The following is an 18,882-nucleotide window of genomic DNA, read 5'->3' on the forward strand; positions in this document are numbered from 1 at the left end:
TTTTCTAGGTTAAAGGTTTCCACGGTAAATATTTATGCATTGTGTTGTGTTCTCATTGTTTATTTTCCATCTTAATTCTCTTCTGTAAAGGTTTATGTTACTTGAATCATTGAGTCTAGTCTAGTATTGAATTCAACTCGATATTTGGCATTAGAGCTCAGTAAATAAAGCTTGCTACCTTAATAATTAGTATTAGAGCATGTCTGGGTTGTAGGGGGACACCTCTATTGTTAATGGTTGTGTGATATTGGACTTGGATCTTGTTTCTTGTTTAGATGTATAATAAGATTGGTTCCACTGGGAATTATAAGACATTACTTCAATGAAATAAGGATGGATAACAATATAATAGTTGAGATTTACAAGTTTAATAAACATAATTTTGAGTTGTGGAAGCTTAAAATAAAAAATCTCCTCATGGATTGAGAATAATGGATCAATATGAATCTTGAAACACTCATATTGGAATTTCAATGGAGGATTGGGAGAAACTCAAAAGGAAAATCAGGATTATAATTCAACATTGTTTTACAAATTTGATGTTGTTGAATATCTCAGATGAAGACATGGGAATGAAACTATGGGAAAATATTAAGAATGTTGTATTAGTTGAAATCCCTAGTAATTGAGTATGAGAGAGGATAAATTGATCATAGAAAACCTTAACACATTCAATAATTTGATCAGTTAGTTATTGTATATGGATATTATGGTTTCAGAGGAGGAGAAATGAATTATTTTGTTGTGTTTTTTTTGTAAAAAGAGAGAAAGAAAGAGAAGTATTAACCAACAAAAAAATCAAATCATGTACGCAATATTAATACTAGAAAACCTCTAAAAGGAAAAAAATAACTAACATATCTATTATTCCTTTTGCTAAACTTGTCCAAGCCAACTAAGTGAGCCTTCATTGTTCACCTCCTTGGCACATTACAAAGAAAAATACTTAATCCTTTTAAAGGATTCAATACATGAAATCCACGGGCACCAAACTATAGGAAACCAAAACCATGTGGTCAAAATCATCACTATTGACCTAGTAACTTTGACTATTTCTCAGAGTCAAGTTTAACCTAACATTCTCCCCTTTAAACTTGACTTGGGGTTTCCCTTGATCAAATCTAGCCAAATCATCCAAGAGATCCAATACCAGTGATCTCTAGGCCCTACCCGCTTAATGTTTATATCCAAGGTATTTGAGAATCTAACATGTAAACCCTTACCACCTAGGCCTACATCTAGTCTTTACTGATAACTTTGACTAGGGGTATGCATGCCTAATTGAGTCTTATAGTCATGTGCCCATTTGCATGTACTTAAAAGTTTTGAATCAATTATAATATTTTTTTCATTATTTCTATCCTAGCACTAATGCTGCCATCATCTTTCTTTTACATCCCAAGTGCTCTCCTTATGCCAACAAAAACATTGATAGAACACTCCATCTTCACCTTAATCTCCAACTCAAACACCAATGGATGCTCCCAACTTGCTCATGTGAATTTCTTTCCACAACTACCTTGGATTTGGTATTTATCTCTTTATCCACTTGCTCAACCAATGATCATGGAGCAACATTTCATTGGGCACACTTAAAATTCTGCAAGCAATCACCAAGGAGGGAAGAATCTACAATCCTATGTAGCTTCTTCCCAATCGATAAATAAGCATCCTGGCTCCAAAACAATGGACAATTATTTACAGTGACCTCCACCAAGACCCTGTGCAACTCCCCCTACTAGGTTATGATGAGATGCTCATGATTTTCAACAAAATCTTGCTTCAATGTCCCAAAATTCCTTGTGTCAATAATGCACCTCATAACCAATACTATCATAAATAGGTGTAGTAGTGTGATCTTGGCATTTAGGATTACCCACTAGATTTATTGTACTATGTGACCTCCTAGTGGGAGGAACCTTGAAAACTACATTTTAGTCCCAAATCCTCTTATCTCTCTAGCTATTCAATTCCCCAATTTTAATTTCTTTAAAAACCACTCAATAAAATTATTCACAATTGACATTTCCATGAAACATTTCATTTAAACACCAATGACATAGCCAAATCTACAATGACCACACATAAGTCATCAACGTGGTGCTCATTAGTGCACATGACCACACATAAGTCATCAACGTGGTGCTCATTAGTGCACATCGAGTTGATAAGGCTACTTTAGACAATGCCACCGTGTATCACTTAATCATGTTCTAATCAAGTCAAAATTGACCATAGAGTTTGCACGAGCTAATTCTTAAAAAAAGCCCCAACATTGTCACACACACCAAAAATGAAAAAAAAAAATGTTAATCTAGATAAGCAAAAAAATGATAAATAAAAATAAGAAAAGAAAAAGAGAGTAAAAAATAAAAAGTTGAAATGTGAAAATCTTACCGTATTAAAAAATAAGGTAACAAAGACAAATAGAGTGGAGTATGACAAAACACATTGATCATTTTCTTTTATTTAACAAAGGAAGATTTGATAAATGTTATTCTTTACTTTGGGTAATATTATTGTTTATTTAATTAAAAATTAAGGTTTTTATTTTTATAAAATGATATACATTAATAATGTAAATGCTTTATTTTTTATTATAAATACTAAGAGACATTTTTAAATTTTTATAATATTATATTAAATTGGTTACAAATTGATAATAAAGTTCACACTATGAATTAGAATTATAGATTTAATATTATAAATGGTTATTTAATATGATATTGTAATGAAGTGATATTAGTTTAGTTTTTTTAATTAAATATAAGATTGTTTACTCATTTTTACATTGTAATGGAGTGATAGCAAAAAAATATTAAATACGTCATTATTCACTCATTAAAGTGAAATGCACCTCTCGCAATAATGTTTGAGAATTGAAAAGCTAAATTTTAAATAATTTAATTATATATATGAATGTTAAATTTAAATTTAAATTTGAAGATTTTAAAATTAATAAATAATAAATTTATATTTGATTTTTAAAAATAAAAAATAAAAGTTAAAATTAAATTTGTTATTAGTCCCTGCTTGGGACTCTTAGCGATCGATTGTGCGTTGACTGCATATTAATCTCTTGTTTGACCAAAAAATATTGTTGTACATCACACCTTTAACCAAAGTTTTCATATTAGAAAATAATATAAAATTTATTATGTAATTTTTGATTGGACAATAAAGTTGGGGGTCTTATTGCGCGCTTCGCAGCTTTCAAGACATTATGTTCGGGGTAAAAATAAGATATCCAAAGTTTTCAGAGATGAAAAGTTTTTGTTATCCAAAGTTTTCAGAGATGAACATTTTATCAAAAGCACCACTTAGTTTGTCCTAAGTTTTTGCTACCTGTTCTCCGTGTCATGCATGCAGTGTCCTGCATCCTGCAAGTGCCAGCTGTTTGCATATGCAGAGGCGTCCACGGTGGTCTACAAATGCCTTGTCCGGAGTCCGGAGTAAGTTCAGAGTACCTCAGAGTACCAGAGGAACCTATATCTATATATATATATATACATCATTGTCTCAATGGAGCACATCATGTTGCAGATTGTTCGGAATAGAATAGAGATATCAACCAGTGAAAAGGGTGATCCCAGAGTAATAGGTAGTTAATTATCTGGTAGGAAAAATGAGTTCAGATGACACTCCCATGTCAGAAGAAGCTCAAATGAAACTCAAACGTGGAGCCATGAAAGGAGGGCTCAGCACTGCAGAGGTTTGTATTGCATTTGGTATTATTTTACCTATGTTTCTGTTTATTGTTAACTGTACAATTTGCTTAAATTTTTTGCATGCTATTAAACAGATGTCATCCAATCTTATTGCCAGGTCTAAAAACTGGGCAATAAATGTTATTCAGACATATGTCTCTTGCAATGGGCATGAGCCAGAGCAAAATCAGGTAATAACCATTTAAAATATTTTAACAATCTTGAAATATATGTTTTACTTCGAACTGAAATTTTTGTAACGAATTACACATTGAATTTGCATCGCCATCCAAGCAGCAAGATCTTTCAAGGAAGATAGCAAGTTTGTTCGACGAAGGCAGATTGAAGCTTTATTGTTCGGTTTAGTTTAGCGAAACAGAATGGGTCTTCATCAGAGTTCAGTTGCTTTTCCTTTCTCCAAACCTGCACTTTCTGCATATTTTTATCATAAATTACATTTGGTATCTGTGGATAGCAGCAAGGTTGTCCTTATTTCAACATATTCTTAGTGGAGTTGAACTCGAGAATGGGTGGTACGGGGCGCAGGATGGCAGACATTACTGGGCCGTAGCCGCTCATGACAGGCCTGTGGTTGAATTAGCTACTGTTCCGGCGAGATCTGCAGATGCAAATAGCTCCGAGGATTCTATCAAGTAAGCCCTTTTTGATTTAGAGAAGCAAAAAATCATGAATTATTTTTAGTTCTCTGGGAATTTTATGTGCATAAGTTAGATGACGGCCGCCTTCGGTATTTTATCTGCGTAAATTCTACATTTGTTGTGCAATTTTCTAATTTTCTTTAATTTAAAAAATGTTATTCGGATTTGTTTCGCGATTTTCTGATTTGCTTTAACTTTTCTTTCTTTTTATAATAGAAAACTCGTTCCTATGTATTGTTAATCCCGATCAACATCTTGCAAGTTTATAATGCTTGATTTTGCTGACTTGTCATATTACTACGCTTTTAATAATGGTTATTTTCGGGTATTTTTATCTGGAATAATACAATTGTGAAATCATGAATGCTGTCCTTCAAAATGTGGAGTAAAGCTATGCATAAAATGTCAAATATGATATATGCCTACCACAAATGTATACATGTATAATATAACCTTACACGAATTTTTAATGAGCTATTCTCAGAAAAATTGCATTTATAAATATAAATGTAAAACCATGAACAATGTCATTCAATAATAACAATTGTGAATTTATGAATAAAATCTCAAATAGTCCATATCTTCCACAAAATGTAGAGAATTTGGTTGTATAATATAATTTCAGTAGAACAATTTTCACTAGCAGTTAATATCAAATCTGATCAGCCTATGATCAAGTCCATTGTCCATTATGGATGCTATTAACTTCTTTTAAATGCGAAAAATTAAATGTCATTAACTTGCTGGTTTATTTTATCTTGCGGTGTCCTGTTTCTGTCAATTACTACTGTGTAATTATCTTATGACTGTGCTATTGCTATCTTCAGATTTTACTGTGCTTGTAAACAAAGAATATGAAACAGCAAACTTAAGCAATCACACACATAGAACACAAAGGATTTATCTTGGAAATCCAAATGGGAAAACTGACATCAAAGAGGAGGCTTGCCTAACTGCAAAGAATATCATGAAGATGTAGATCACAAATCAGGCTCAGTTAAAGTTCTGCTATTTTTATGCCAATGACTTTAGCAAAAAGGAACGGGCACCACCCGTAATCTACTCTAGGTTTAAACAATCAATTATCAGATGTCATTCCTGTGCATCAAAAGGTAACTCGTTAGTTAATCACTGTATCCGTCTCGATATGCATATTCTTTTTCACTGAAAGTAAAGCTTTTTTCAGTGTAGCTTTAAGATATTAATGTTCAGAAGCTACTTCATGCCAAAAACTTATATATAGGACTTCCGATATAATATAGCGTTTATGTTTTTCAATTTCCATATATCTATATATATATATATATATATATTCCATTTTCGATGTTGTGTACACACAAAATGTACCAACAGTAATGTCTCATACTGTTGATTCATAATTTGACCACAAATCACGATTGTTTTATTTATGACAATATTATGGCTATCTGGTTCCTAGGGTTTGATAAATGACAATATCTTAAATCACGGTTACCTGTTATATATTATTTCTAACTGTAATTGAATAAACGGTTAACTATGATTTTATATAATTAATTATAATTAACTATATTTAATTATATTTTTTTATTAATTATATAAATATGTATAACAATAATTTGTAAATATTATAAATAATCCCTACCGGATTGGTATGACTCCCGTGCACAGCTCTAGGTGAACTATTTCAATTCCATTTCAAATCCATTTCAAATCGGACAGTATACAATCCATTTGTGTTGTCCCTACAGACCCCGGCAGGGACTACCGCCATGGCAGTGGCTCCTTGTTAAAATAAGTTCTATGTAGTAGTTAGTATTTTTCACTTAGTTTAAATATAGTTAATTGGAGTATGAACTGCTAATATGATGTGAGATGATCAATTAAAGTCTTCATAAAAAAATAGAAAAGAAAGTGAAAATGTTGCTTTTTAGTGAGCATTCTATCTTATTGGTTGTAATGAAGCTTTATAACTTTATTTTTTTGTAGTGTTTAGTTCAAATTGATAGGGAGAAACTTTGTTTCAACTCAAAGAGATGCCAATTCCAAGAAACTTGTTTTGCACAACTAATTTTCTCCTACAAATTTCATGGGAATTGAACATGAATGATATAGAGTTGAATGCATGTTGATCAGTGGTTGTTGTTGATGTCAACCCAAGCAGCGCCAGGGGCTATCCCGATCTTGCATGGGCATTTTGACTTGACAAATTACTCTATTATGAGTCAATGATCTTCTATATGGATTCTACTCGTCGAGATGTTTCCGTTGATATATGGCACGCCAAGTAATTCTTCACGGTTTGAGAGATATTCATGTTTGAAGTTAGTAACCCTAGTTAGTGGGCTAAAAACCTATGGGGTTGTGGCATGTCACTCATAATTGGTTGTAGTTATTGAATAGTCAATAATTAATAATAAGGAATTTCTCCTAAAATTCCTCCAACCTTCACTTGTTGAGGATCCTCTCAACTCAAGACATTCATATAAATAATGACCCTCATATGCTTCTCTAGTAGGGATTTTGTGGCTTCAAACACATCATCGTGGAATTTTCGCTATAAAATTTCTTTTGCGAAGCTTCAAAAGCTGAAATTAAAATCCATTTGAGCCACAATATTGATGAACCTCGCGACCGAATTTTACATTTTGGTTCTCTATATTTTTGGAGATATGATATGAGGAAGTTAGGGTTTTTGCAGGCTCCCGAATTCCATGTCAAATAGGTGACGTTGGAAAAATCGTCATAACCGTCTCTCTGAGCATTGGATTAAAATTTCGTAAATAGTCATAGATAGAGGACAAACTGTAGTTTTTTGAGTAATGTTTTCAGGGCCAAAGGTCGCAACCATGACACATGGAATTTCGTACAAGTTCGCTCTACTGAACCAGTCTATAATCAAGTCATCATGGGAGATTGGGCATAATGCTTTCTTGAAGAATCCAATATTGATCAAACCTGTGGGGTTGGAAATATGACTCAACAGGCTACCACACGACGAAATTTTAGACCCTAGAGATCCGAAATTACATAAATACAACAGATTCAATATCGATCTCCTAGAAGGCAAGAAAAAACATGCATTCAAGGATCACTGCAGTAAAGACCACACATCAACAGTCAAGGGTAAGTCTTCTACAACAAGGTATGTATGATTAGTGTTTACATTTGAAATATGAGTATCATCTCTAACATATGCTTTTGCAAGATAACGTAAGTACATACATGGTCTCGGTTATATCTCTATGCCTCTATATGTCACAGTTAGTTTTGATACACATTTCGGATGTCCTATTCTTGATACTACACATTTGATGCTACATATTATTGATGGTACACCAAGTCTACTAAATCTATATGATGTTGTACGTTCATGTTACTTGTCTTTTCATAGTTGATAGAATGATCTCTATTGTTGTACTTAGAACTTGGTCCATCACAAGTCTAGGGTTTGTCATCAGTTTTTATTGTATATATCTTTAGGTTAGTTTTGGATATAGTCTTTCATAGAGTCCAGTCCTATATCAAGAGTGGGAGTCTTTGTCTACTACTGCAACAAGTCAACAACAAAAGTGACAAGCACACTTTAGGTACACATTGTAATTTTAATTTGTATTTATTCATTATTATACACTTACATGTGTTTTGCAGGTAGAGGTAAGTTGAAGGGTATTTTGTTTTGTTTTTGGATTGGTTTCACCGGGAAAATTTTGCATGTAGGTAGAAGAAGATTCAAGTACAACTTCAAGCAAGAATTCAAGAGAAGAAGTATCAAATCAAAGGAAACATTGCAGTGGGACATCCTTTGAAAACATGACAACCATCTGTATATTATGAAGAAGTGTTAAGGTCAAGTGTCATCATTGTAAAGTTGTAAAAGCGTCATTTGTAAAAGTGTCATGATTGAAGAGTCTTTATTGTAAAAGAGTAAATTTGCCTAGAGTTGAAAAGGCATTATTGGGAGGTATAGGAGTCTCTGTTGGGATGATGTCATGGTTGGGTTGTAGGTCATAGTGTGATTGGGTGTTCAGTCAAAATCATTGTAAATCATATTGTGTCATGGATTGTTGCCCCTGTTATGAGAATCCACACTCTTGTCTCATTCTAGTCATTATAGGGTGGCAGGGAGGCTCTACGTTGGTGCATGAAGTCGCCTATAGGTTGGAGTCTATGAACACTTCAGGGTGGTCGGTTGGTCTAGGGTGTTGTGGCATCCATTCAGTTGATTACTGAAGAAACCAGGGTGTTGGGGCATCCTTCTAGTGGGACCTGGAGAAGAATGATTTTCTAGAATTCTAGGAAGTTGTTGCTTTCATTTCAGTTGGGGATTAAGATTAAAGAATTTATTAGAAAAACGTTCGGTGGTTTTTGACCTGGAGGGGGTTTTCCACCTAAAATTCTTGTGCTTACCATGTTCTTTTATTTACTATTATTACTGTATAAACATTAATAATAATTGAAGATTAACTAATGCTATGAAAAGATTTAAAAGTGCTAATTGTTAAGGAATACTGATTCACCCCCCCGCTCTCAGTATTTCCAACAATTGGTATCGGAGATTGGTTCCTTCAATAACAATCTAACAACTGGAAGGAGATCATGGAGTATACTAAGAATAGAGTTCCTTTGTTCAATGGAAATAACTATGCATTTTGGAGTGGAAGAATGCAGGTTCATTTGCTAGCGCAAGGATACAAAGTATGGGAAATCATTGACAAAGGCTTCACATAGACCCATGATGAACAACGTAAGAAATATATGGTATATGATGTAAAGGCTAGATATTTATTATCGGTGGGCTTATCGAATCTTTTTATCTTAAGGTATTGAGTTTCAAAATTGCTAAAGAGGTATGGGGCAAGATTGAAAATATATATGCAGGTGACTCAAAGGTGAAAGAAGTAAAGCTTCAAATTTTCAAGGAAAAATTTGAGCAACTCAAAATGAGGGAAGATGAAGATTTTGCTACATATTTTCAGTATGTTGATGAAACGACAAATACATTGGAAGGTTTGGGAGAACCAGTTGAAACGAAAATTGTTGTCTGAATGATCCTTAGAACCTTGCGAGCAAGATTTAACCCTAAGATATATGTCTTGGAAGATAGATCAAATCTGACCAATCTCAGCATAGATGAATTTCATGGAATTCTTATATCATATGAAATGAGGATTGAAGAAGAGGATGGAACATCTCATTTAGAAACAACATTTTCCACATCCAAGAAGAATAGTAATGACAACCAGACTCTGAAAACAAAAGCTTGTAATTGTAAGGATGAGGAAAAGGAAGAAGATGAAGAAGAATGCTCAAATAAAGAGTTTTCCTACTTCATGTGGAAAATGAGAATAGGTGCGAGAAAATTCAAAGGTAAAATTCCATTAATATGTTTTGATTATGGTGAGGTTGGGCATTTTGTAGCCAAATGTCCTCACAAAAATGAGGTTGTTATGAAAGGAAAGAAAGTTCTAGGAAGTTCAACAAGCAAGGAAAGAAGAAATGGTTTAAGAAAAGTTTCTTCTCCAAAGAAGATAAATCCTCATCCAAAGAAGACAATGATAATGAAGAATAATTCAATGGAAGAGTATTGTTTATGGCCAAGCACAATAAGCAAGAGGCACTTGATGAAGAAGGAGACGAAGAAGAAGAAATTATTGAGGTTGAATTTCAAAACGAAGTAATCAGGGCTATCAAAGAGCTCAAGGCCGAGAAGAAGCATGTCAATACTCTTGAAGATGAATTAAAGACAGAAAGGGAACACATCCTAAATTTTAAAATCGAGGTTGAAGAATACAAACGAATTGAAGAATTACTCAGAGAACGAATTAAAGGAAAGAAACAAGAAAAGAGAAGCATTGGAAGATGAAATTGTTTCTCTACGAAAAGAAGTAAAAAATGGAAAAACTCTTCAAAACTATGCCAACAGCTCAAAGGATTTGGATGAAATCATCAGCAACCAATGATCATGCATTGACAGACTGGTCTTGGTTACAAAGAAAAATTCGAGAAGGAGTCAAGTCCTTCTATGATAACTAAAGAAGATGGATATGCAAAATCTACCAAGCAGGTCTAGATCAAGAAATCAAGATTCGTAGGAAGAGCCTTGGAAGAAAATTCCTCGAAGAATATTTCCTCCAAGGTATCAACCTATCTTTTATGGTCATTGTTATTCATGTGGAAGGTTTGGACATAGAGCTGTAGAATGTCGCATGTATGTTTGGAATGAATATAATTCCAGGAGATCCTTTAGAAATGGATATTCCAGAACTCAACATAATAACAAAAAACTTGATCATTTGGGAGATGACGTTGAATGTTACAAATGTAACAATTTTGGACATATGGCTAGGGATTGTGAAGTTCTAGACAGGTACAACTATTATCGGCAAAACCCTAGAAGTAGATTTGCAGTATCACGAGATAGACACCAAACGAAATCTTTTATGAATAACATCGAATGTTACAAATGTCATAACTATGGACACATAGCTTGTAACTTCAGGTACAAGATGGAATCAACCATGAATAAAAAGCTTGACGACTAGAATAAGAAGGTTTGGAAAGGAAAAAAGTACAAGATGAACAAGTACAAGATGAGCAAGAAAAGGAAGAAGGAAATAAGGTCCCTACATCTATGCTTTCACAATTCATAACGGATTCTGAGGAATCAACAGTTGCTTTGGTTAATGACTCAAGTCAAGATAGTCCGTTAAATGTTGCACTATTCTAAACAATTTAGCTTAGCGACTCCTAGAAATTTGAAGATGAGGAGTCTATTCAACAATGTATGACACAATTCTATGATTGACAAGAAGGTAGTTTGAACAAGATGGAACTTTCATTACAGGTTCAGGGGGAGAAAAATAGTTGAATGATTAAAGGTTACTAGGAACAAGGCAATATTAGTATACAAAGGATATGCATAGGTTGAAGGAATTGATTTTCAAGAAACATTTTCTCTTGTTGCAAAAATGGAAGCTATCAGGATGATTCTCGCTTATGCTTGCTCAAGAAAAATCAAGGTCTACCAATTGGATGTTAAGTTAGCTTTCCTAAATGGTGAATTGGAGGAAGAAGTTTACATTCAACAACTCGAAGGTTTTTTGCTCTTTGACAAATAAGAATACGTCTACAGATTAAAGAAGACTCTATATGGTCTCAAGCAAGATCCTAGGGCTTGGTATGCTCATCTTGACAGATATCTACAGGGATTCAAGAAAGGAAGTGTTGACAACAATATTTATGTGAAATGGATTAAGATAACCTAATAATTATCAAAGTATATATGGATGATATAATCTTTAGAAGTGGTGATGACATATTAAGTAAAGACTTTGCCACAAAAATGCGAAGTGAGTTTGAAATGTCTATGATTGGCGAAATAACATACTTTTTAGGGCTTTAGATTTCTCACAGCATAAAGGAATATTCATATATCAAACCAAGTACATCAAAGAAATGTTTAAAAAATTCCAGATGGAAGATTGCAAGCCAGTCCTTACCCCCATGGTAACATGTTGCAAGTTAATCGTAGAAAATTCATCAAAGGATGTGGACCAAAGGTTGTATAGATCCATGATTGGTAGTCTCTTATATGTGACAACATCTCAGCCCGATGTGATGTAGGCAGTTGGAAAAGTAGCAAGATTCCAAGTAGCAACAAAATAATCTCATATTATTGTCGTCAAAAGAATTCTCTGGTATCTTAAGGGCACATCGAAACATGGTATATGGTATCCCAAAGGAAATGATATGGTCAACCAAGCTTATACAGATGCAGATTGGGTAGAAAGTGTTGATGATTGTAAGAGTACCAGTGGAGCATCATTATATCTATGTGGTTGTCTTGGTTAGGTAAAAAGCAATCTTCAATCTCGTTATCCACAACAGAAGCAGAATATGTCGCGGCATCAGCTTGTTGTACTCAAGTTCTTTGGATGAAGCAAACTTTGCAAGATATTCAAGTCAAGTTCGATAAGCCTATTCCCATCTTTTGCGATAACACCAGTGCCATCAGTATCTCCAAGAATCCTGTGATGCATTCCAAAAAGAAGCACATTCCGATTAAATATCATTTCGTTAGAGGGCAGGTCACTGAAAAGAATATAAAGGTTGAATATGTTGGCACAAAGGAACAAATTGTTGACATCTTTACCAAACCATTAACTCTTGAAGATTTTGAGTATCTTCGCCAAAATCTTGGGATTCTCCCAAGTTTTCATTAGATTATTTCTCTTATTTACTCAAGTAGAAAGGGGGAGTGAAGGTGTGTATAGGTCTGCAGGATGGTTGTTTTTCACGGGGAGTTACCCTTTTCCGTTGATGACAAAGGGGGAGAGAAGACAATAGGAAGAGATGTAATGATTGTAGGGGGAGTACTTGTGTTGCCATCTATGCCAGAGGGGGAGATTTTTGATCAGTGGTTGTCATTGATGTCAACCCAAGCAGCACCAAGGGCTACCTCGACCTTGCATGGGAATTTTGACTTGACAACTTACTATATTCTGAGTCAAATATCTTCTATATGTATTCTACCCATCGATATTTTTCCATTGATATATGGCACGCCAAGTAATTCTTCACGGTTTGAGAGATATTCATGTTTGAAGTTAATAAACCCAGTTAGTGGGCTAAAACCCTATGGGGTTGTGGCATGGTAGTCATAATTGGCTGTGGTCATTGAATAGTCAATAATTAATAACAAAAAAAATTCTCCTAAAATTCCTCCAACATTCGCTTGTTGAGGACCCTCTCAACTCAAGACATTCATATAAATAATGACCCTCATATCCTCCTCTCGTAGGGAATTTGTGGCTTCAAACAGCTCATCGTGGAATTTTCGCTATAACATTTTGCCTTTGAACCTTCAAACACTGAAATTAAAACCCATTTGAGCTGGAATCTTGATAACCCTCGTGACTAAATTTTACATTTTGGTTCGCTATATTTTTGGAGATATGATATGAGGAAGTTAAGGTTCTTGTAGGCTCCTGAATTCCATGTCAAATAGGTGATGTTGGAAAAATCGTCATAAATTTCTCTCTGAGCATTGGATTCAAATTTCATAAATAGTCACAGATAGAGGACAAACTTTAGTTTGTTGAGTAGCATTTTAGGGTGAAGGTCACAATCGTGACACATGGAACTTCGTACAAGTTCGCTCTATTGAACCAGTCTATAATCAGGTCATTGTGGGAGATTGGGCATAATGCTTTCTTGAAGAATCCAATATTAATCAGACCTATGCGGTTGGAAATAGGACTCAACGGGCTACCATAGGATGAAATTTCAAACTCTGGAGATCCGAAATTAAATAAATACAACAGATTCAATATGAGCTTCTAGAAGGCAAGAAAAATCAAGCATTCAAGGATCATTGCCGTAAAGACTACACATCAATAATCAAGGGTAAGTCTCCTATATAAAGGTATGTATGATTAGTGTTTACATTTGAATATGAGTATCATCTCTGGCATATGTTTTTGCAGGACAACATAAGTACATACAGGGTCTCAATTATATCTCTATGCCTCTATATGTCACAGTTAGTTTTGATACCACATTTTGGATGTTCCATTCTTGATACTACACATTTGATGCTACATATTATGATGTTGCACCAAGTCTGCTAAATATATATGATGTTGTATGTTCATGTTACTTGTCCTTTCATAGTTTATAGAATAGTCTCCGTTCTTGTACTTAGAACTTGGTCCATCACAAGTCTAGGGTTTGTCATCATTTTTTATTGTATATATCTTTAGGTCAGTTTTGGATATAGTCTTGCATAGAGTCCAGGCCTATATCAAGAGTGGGAGTCTTTGTCTACTGCTGCAACAAGTCAACAACAAAAGTGACAAGCACACTTCAGGTACACATTGTAATTTTAATTTGTATTTATTCATTATTATGCACTTACATGTGTTTTGCAAGGCAGAGGTAAGTTGAAGGGTATTTTGTTTTGTTTTGGAATTGGTTTCGTCGAGCAAATTTTGCATGCAGGTAAAAGAAGGTTCAAGTACAACTTCAAGCAAGAATTCAAGAGAAGAAGTATCAAATCAAAGGAATCATTACAGTGGGACATCCTTTGAAGACATGATAGCCATCCATATATTGTGAAGAAGTGTCAAGGCAAAGAGTCACCATTGTAAAGTTGTAAAAGATTCATTTGTAAAAGCGTCATCATTGAAGAGTCATTATTGTAAAAGAGTCAATCTGCATAGAGTTGAAAAGGCATTATTGGGAGGTATAAGAGTCTCTGTTGGGATGATTTCATGGTTGTGTGGTAGGTCATAGTGTGATTGGGTGTTTGGTCAAAATCATTGTAAATCATATTGTATTATGGATCGTTGTCCCTAGTATGGGAATCCACACTCTTGTCTCATTTCAGTCATTATAGGGTGGTAGGGAGGTGCTAGGCTGATGCATGAAGTCACCTACAGGTTGAGCATGTGAACACTTTAGGGTGGTAGGTTGGTTTAGGGTTTGGGGCATCCATTCAGTTGATTACGGAAGAAACCAGGCCATTGGGCATCCTTCTAGTGGGAGCTGGAGAAGAAGGATTTTATAGAATTCTAGGAAGTTGTTGCTTTCATTTCAGTTGGGGCTGAGATTAAAGAATTTATTAGAAAAGCGTTCGATGGTTTTTGACTCAGAGGGGGTTTTCCACCTAAAATTTCTTGTGCCTACTATGTTCTTTTATTTATTGTTATTACTGCGTAAACATTAATAATAATTGAAGATTAACTAATACTCCGAAAAGATTTAAAAGTGATAATTTCTAAGGAATACTAATTCAGCCCCCCTCTTAGTATTTCCAACAATGCAATTGTGTTTGTGGCTTTGAGGACATGGAATATGAAACAAAATTTTTATTGTTATTACTCAAACGATGTCTCTTTATTTTGTAGAGCAAAATTGAGTTGAGATGATCTATAATTTGTGTTAGTATTAAATTAATTTTTAAATTAAATTGTAAAGACATGTTAATTGATATTTATGAATAATTCGTAATAACAATTGTTTAAATAAAATATATCATTAGCTATTTTCAATTATTTTCTAAATATGATAGGTTTGTCTATGATTTGTGATTTAGTACTAAATTGATTGAATTTGACAGTAACTTTGAATAAAACTAAGAATATTGTTGCAATAGATTAAACTTCTTTAAAAAAATTCACACATTAACTTTTTGCATGGTAACTAAGACCAATCTTTTGGGTTTGATTCGAGGAAAGAATATAAAACAACTTTAACAAACCAGTTAAAACATATGAGAAATTGAACATTAACCTCCCAGTAAATGTCGAACAATATCCAACTTCAAAGTGGGATCCTGATAATATCCCAAAGTGGGATCCCGATGAAGTTTCAAATCCTTTGACCTGTGTGAACAACAAACATTAATCATAGACACACAAAAGAAGACTTCTTGAATTCAAGAAGATTAATTTCTTGAATTCAATTTCTTGTTATAAGATAAAGTTCTGGAATTTTTTATATACTTGGATGCAAAAATTATAAAAACTATGTTTATATAAAACAAATTAACGAAAAAAATGTTCACGAGATCCTAAAAATTAGTAACTCTACATCAATAAAACTTTCTTAATAAAATTAGGAAATAAATGCTCACAAAATTCTAAAACTAATAACTAATTATCATAATAGTTATCAATTACAAAAACTATGTAAACAAGAAAAAAAATATGATTACTCTAATTGGAATTAGAAATAGATATATATATATATATATATATATATATATATATATATATATATATATGTCAAATTAAAAGTAAGAAAACAAAAAAAAATATAGGAAAATATATTTTAATATTTTTTAAAATTTGTTACTTAAAATAGAAAAAAGACAAAAAAAAATATAAGTCAAATTAAAAAGTAATAAAACTAAAAAAAAACATTATCGCAAAAGTTTTTTAAATTATTTTTTTCTCTTTAATATTCGTCATCTTAAATTGAAAATATGGAGGAAAAACTATAATTCTTGGAAATAATAGAAAAATAAAAAAATCAAATAAAAAAGTTAAATAGAAATAAATTAACTAAAAACAAAAAATTAATAACTAATAGAAATGGAAGTTACTAGATAACCCATAATAAGACCTCAACCAATCACCTTACAAATAAATAAATTCTAATAATAATAAATAATAACAAAAAATGAATCCCCAATGTTAAACTATGAATAAGTTACAACATTTTTTGGTCAAAGGTAAACTAATACGCAGTAAAAGGGAAAATTGAATGCGTAATACCATGCCTGTGACATGTATAATAATATTATAAATTTAGTGTATTCTATGATTTATCTTTTATTCTTTAAGTAATTATAATTAAATTTTTAAAGATATTAAATATATGTATTTTAAATCATTTTCTATTTTATTTTGTAAACTAAGTGTTGTTACCTTTCATTAATAAAAAGACGTTACAATGTTTAATCCAACAAAATATTGTGATAATTGATCTCAACCTGCCCAGTAGGAAACTAGACTTTTTACCGTCTGTTAACAACATAACAAGTCCAAAACTGTAGCAATTTCAAAATTTGCAACCCCACTTAGCAATCTACAATGACATCAAAATAACACTAAAAATAAATACATCAGAAAACTAAGAGTCGAAGACTTCACAAGTGTTGGATCTCTGGCACATGATCCCAAAGGGCCTGATGTAGTGGAAATACATTGAATATGCTACTCAATTTGGGCCAACTAGTCATCCATATGCTCCACGTAAGATCTCATGTTATGTTGCTCCCTCTTAAAATCGGCAAGATTTGCAAAGATGTTGTACTAATATGCTTTCCTCTCCATAAGGGTTCTGCCCATTAATGACTTCATTTTCTAATAGAGGAATAGGGCCTAAAGGTATTTCTTTCTTCAGCCTTAGGTATGGCCAGGGTTAGGGACCAGTTTTCCAGACTCTTCCAATGTGTCTAAATCTAACCTAGAGCGTTTATCTTTGGCAGTCAAATTCTCCAAATTATGCATCTCACAGCGAACATCAACATGGGTGGTCTCATGGAAGGCTTTAGTGTTGACTTTTTGTCACTATGATCGATTTTCATAATCCTATTTTAGCCCTTAAAATATATGGGAAATGGAAAAATCAAATTGAATTTCAAGTTAACTTCAAAAGGATGGATTTGTTTTTTGAATTTTAATTGTTAAGTCGGCTCAAGTTGGCCCAATAATGAGTGATACCCATTTGGGCTCTTGAAATGCCTATAAATAGGCCACATGTCCTCCCCCTTAACACACAATTCAAATCACTCTTATTCTTTTCAGGAAATTATTCTTTGTGGAAGATTGAGCTTATAGGACATCTCATTCATTGTGTGACAGTTCGAGTTTATAGGACAGTTGATTCTCTATGGAAGATCAAGCTTATGGGCAGACCTAATTCTCTAGTGCAAATCAAATTTTCGAGGCTCTAAGGTAGGCCAGATTTCTGAGGCTCTAAGGCAAGTTGAATGTCTGTTGCAGACTGAATTTCTGAGGCTTTGAGGTAGGCCGAATATTTGAGGGTCTGAGGCAGGTCGAATCTCGAAGGCTCTGAGGTAAACTAAATATTTGAGGCAAAGTAGGAGGTTGGAAATTTGGCCTAGCAAAACAAACTTGACTGAATATTTCTAAGAAACAATTTGGATTGACTTAAAGACAATTTGACCAGGGCTTTTGTTGCTGGTCAGTTCAATTTCTATTTTGACTAGAAACTTTAGATGTATCTCTTATTGAATTGAATAATCTCATTTAAGAAAATGGTTGTTGGGTTTTTCCCTGGAATAGGGCTTTCCTAGGGTAAAATATGTGTTGTCTTTGTGCATCATTGTTCTATTTTATATCTCTATTGTCCTACAATTTTTTGTAGTTGAATTTCTGAAGTATAATTGCTTAATGATAAACTAGAAGTGTTAATGATAATTTTAAAATCATTAAAAGTATGTATCAGCTTTAGGAATTTTTACTTGTTCCTATTACACTTGAAAAATCAACCTAGTGTTAAAGCTTTGGTGAAGACAGGATATTGAGATCACTCCCTAAAGACTCTCTCTCTAAAGAAGAAGGCACATTATTTATGAAGTATTATATATGTCCATGAACTCTAAGCAAATGTCTCCCTCTTATAAGGAAGGAAACAAGTTGGATGGTGCATCAAAATTCAAGGCACAGAAGACAAGAATTGGAATCATTCTTAAAGAGAATGATGTCTTACAATATGTAAAAGGAAAAGTTATTGAACCTCAAGACAATGAAGGAAAATATAAGAACAAAAAGGATTAAATCAAGGAAAAGAGGATTGTTATTGAATTCATCGAAGATCACTTAATTTCATTTGTCTCAGAGTTAGAAACTTCAAAGAAAATGTATGATTCCTTAGTAGGGTTATATACCATTGAAAACATTGGTTGGAAAATGTCCTTAAGGAATCAACTTCATGACATTCAAATGACTAGAAAAAACACCGTGGCCTCCTATTTCAGGAGGATAGCTCATTAAAGAGATCAA

The sequence above is a fragment of the Pinus tabuliformis genome, chromosome Q (genome assembly GCF_031772625.1).
Source record: "Pinus tabuliformis cultivar Carrire ecotype Pingquan chromosome Q, CPIR1, whole genome shotgun sequence".
NCBI classification, from domain to species: domain Eukaryota; kingdom Viridiplantae; phylum Streptophyta; class Pinopsida; order Pinales; family Pinaceae; genus Pinus; species Pinus tabuliformis.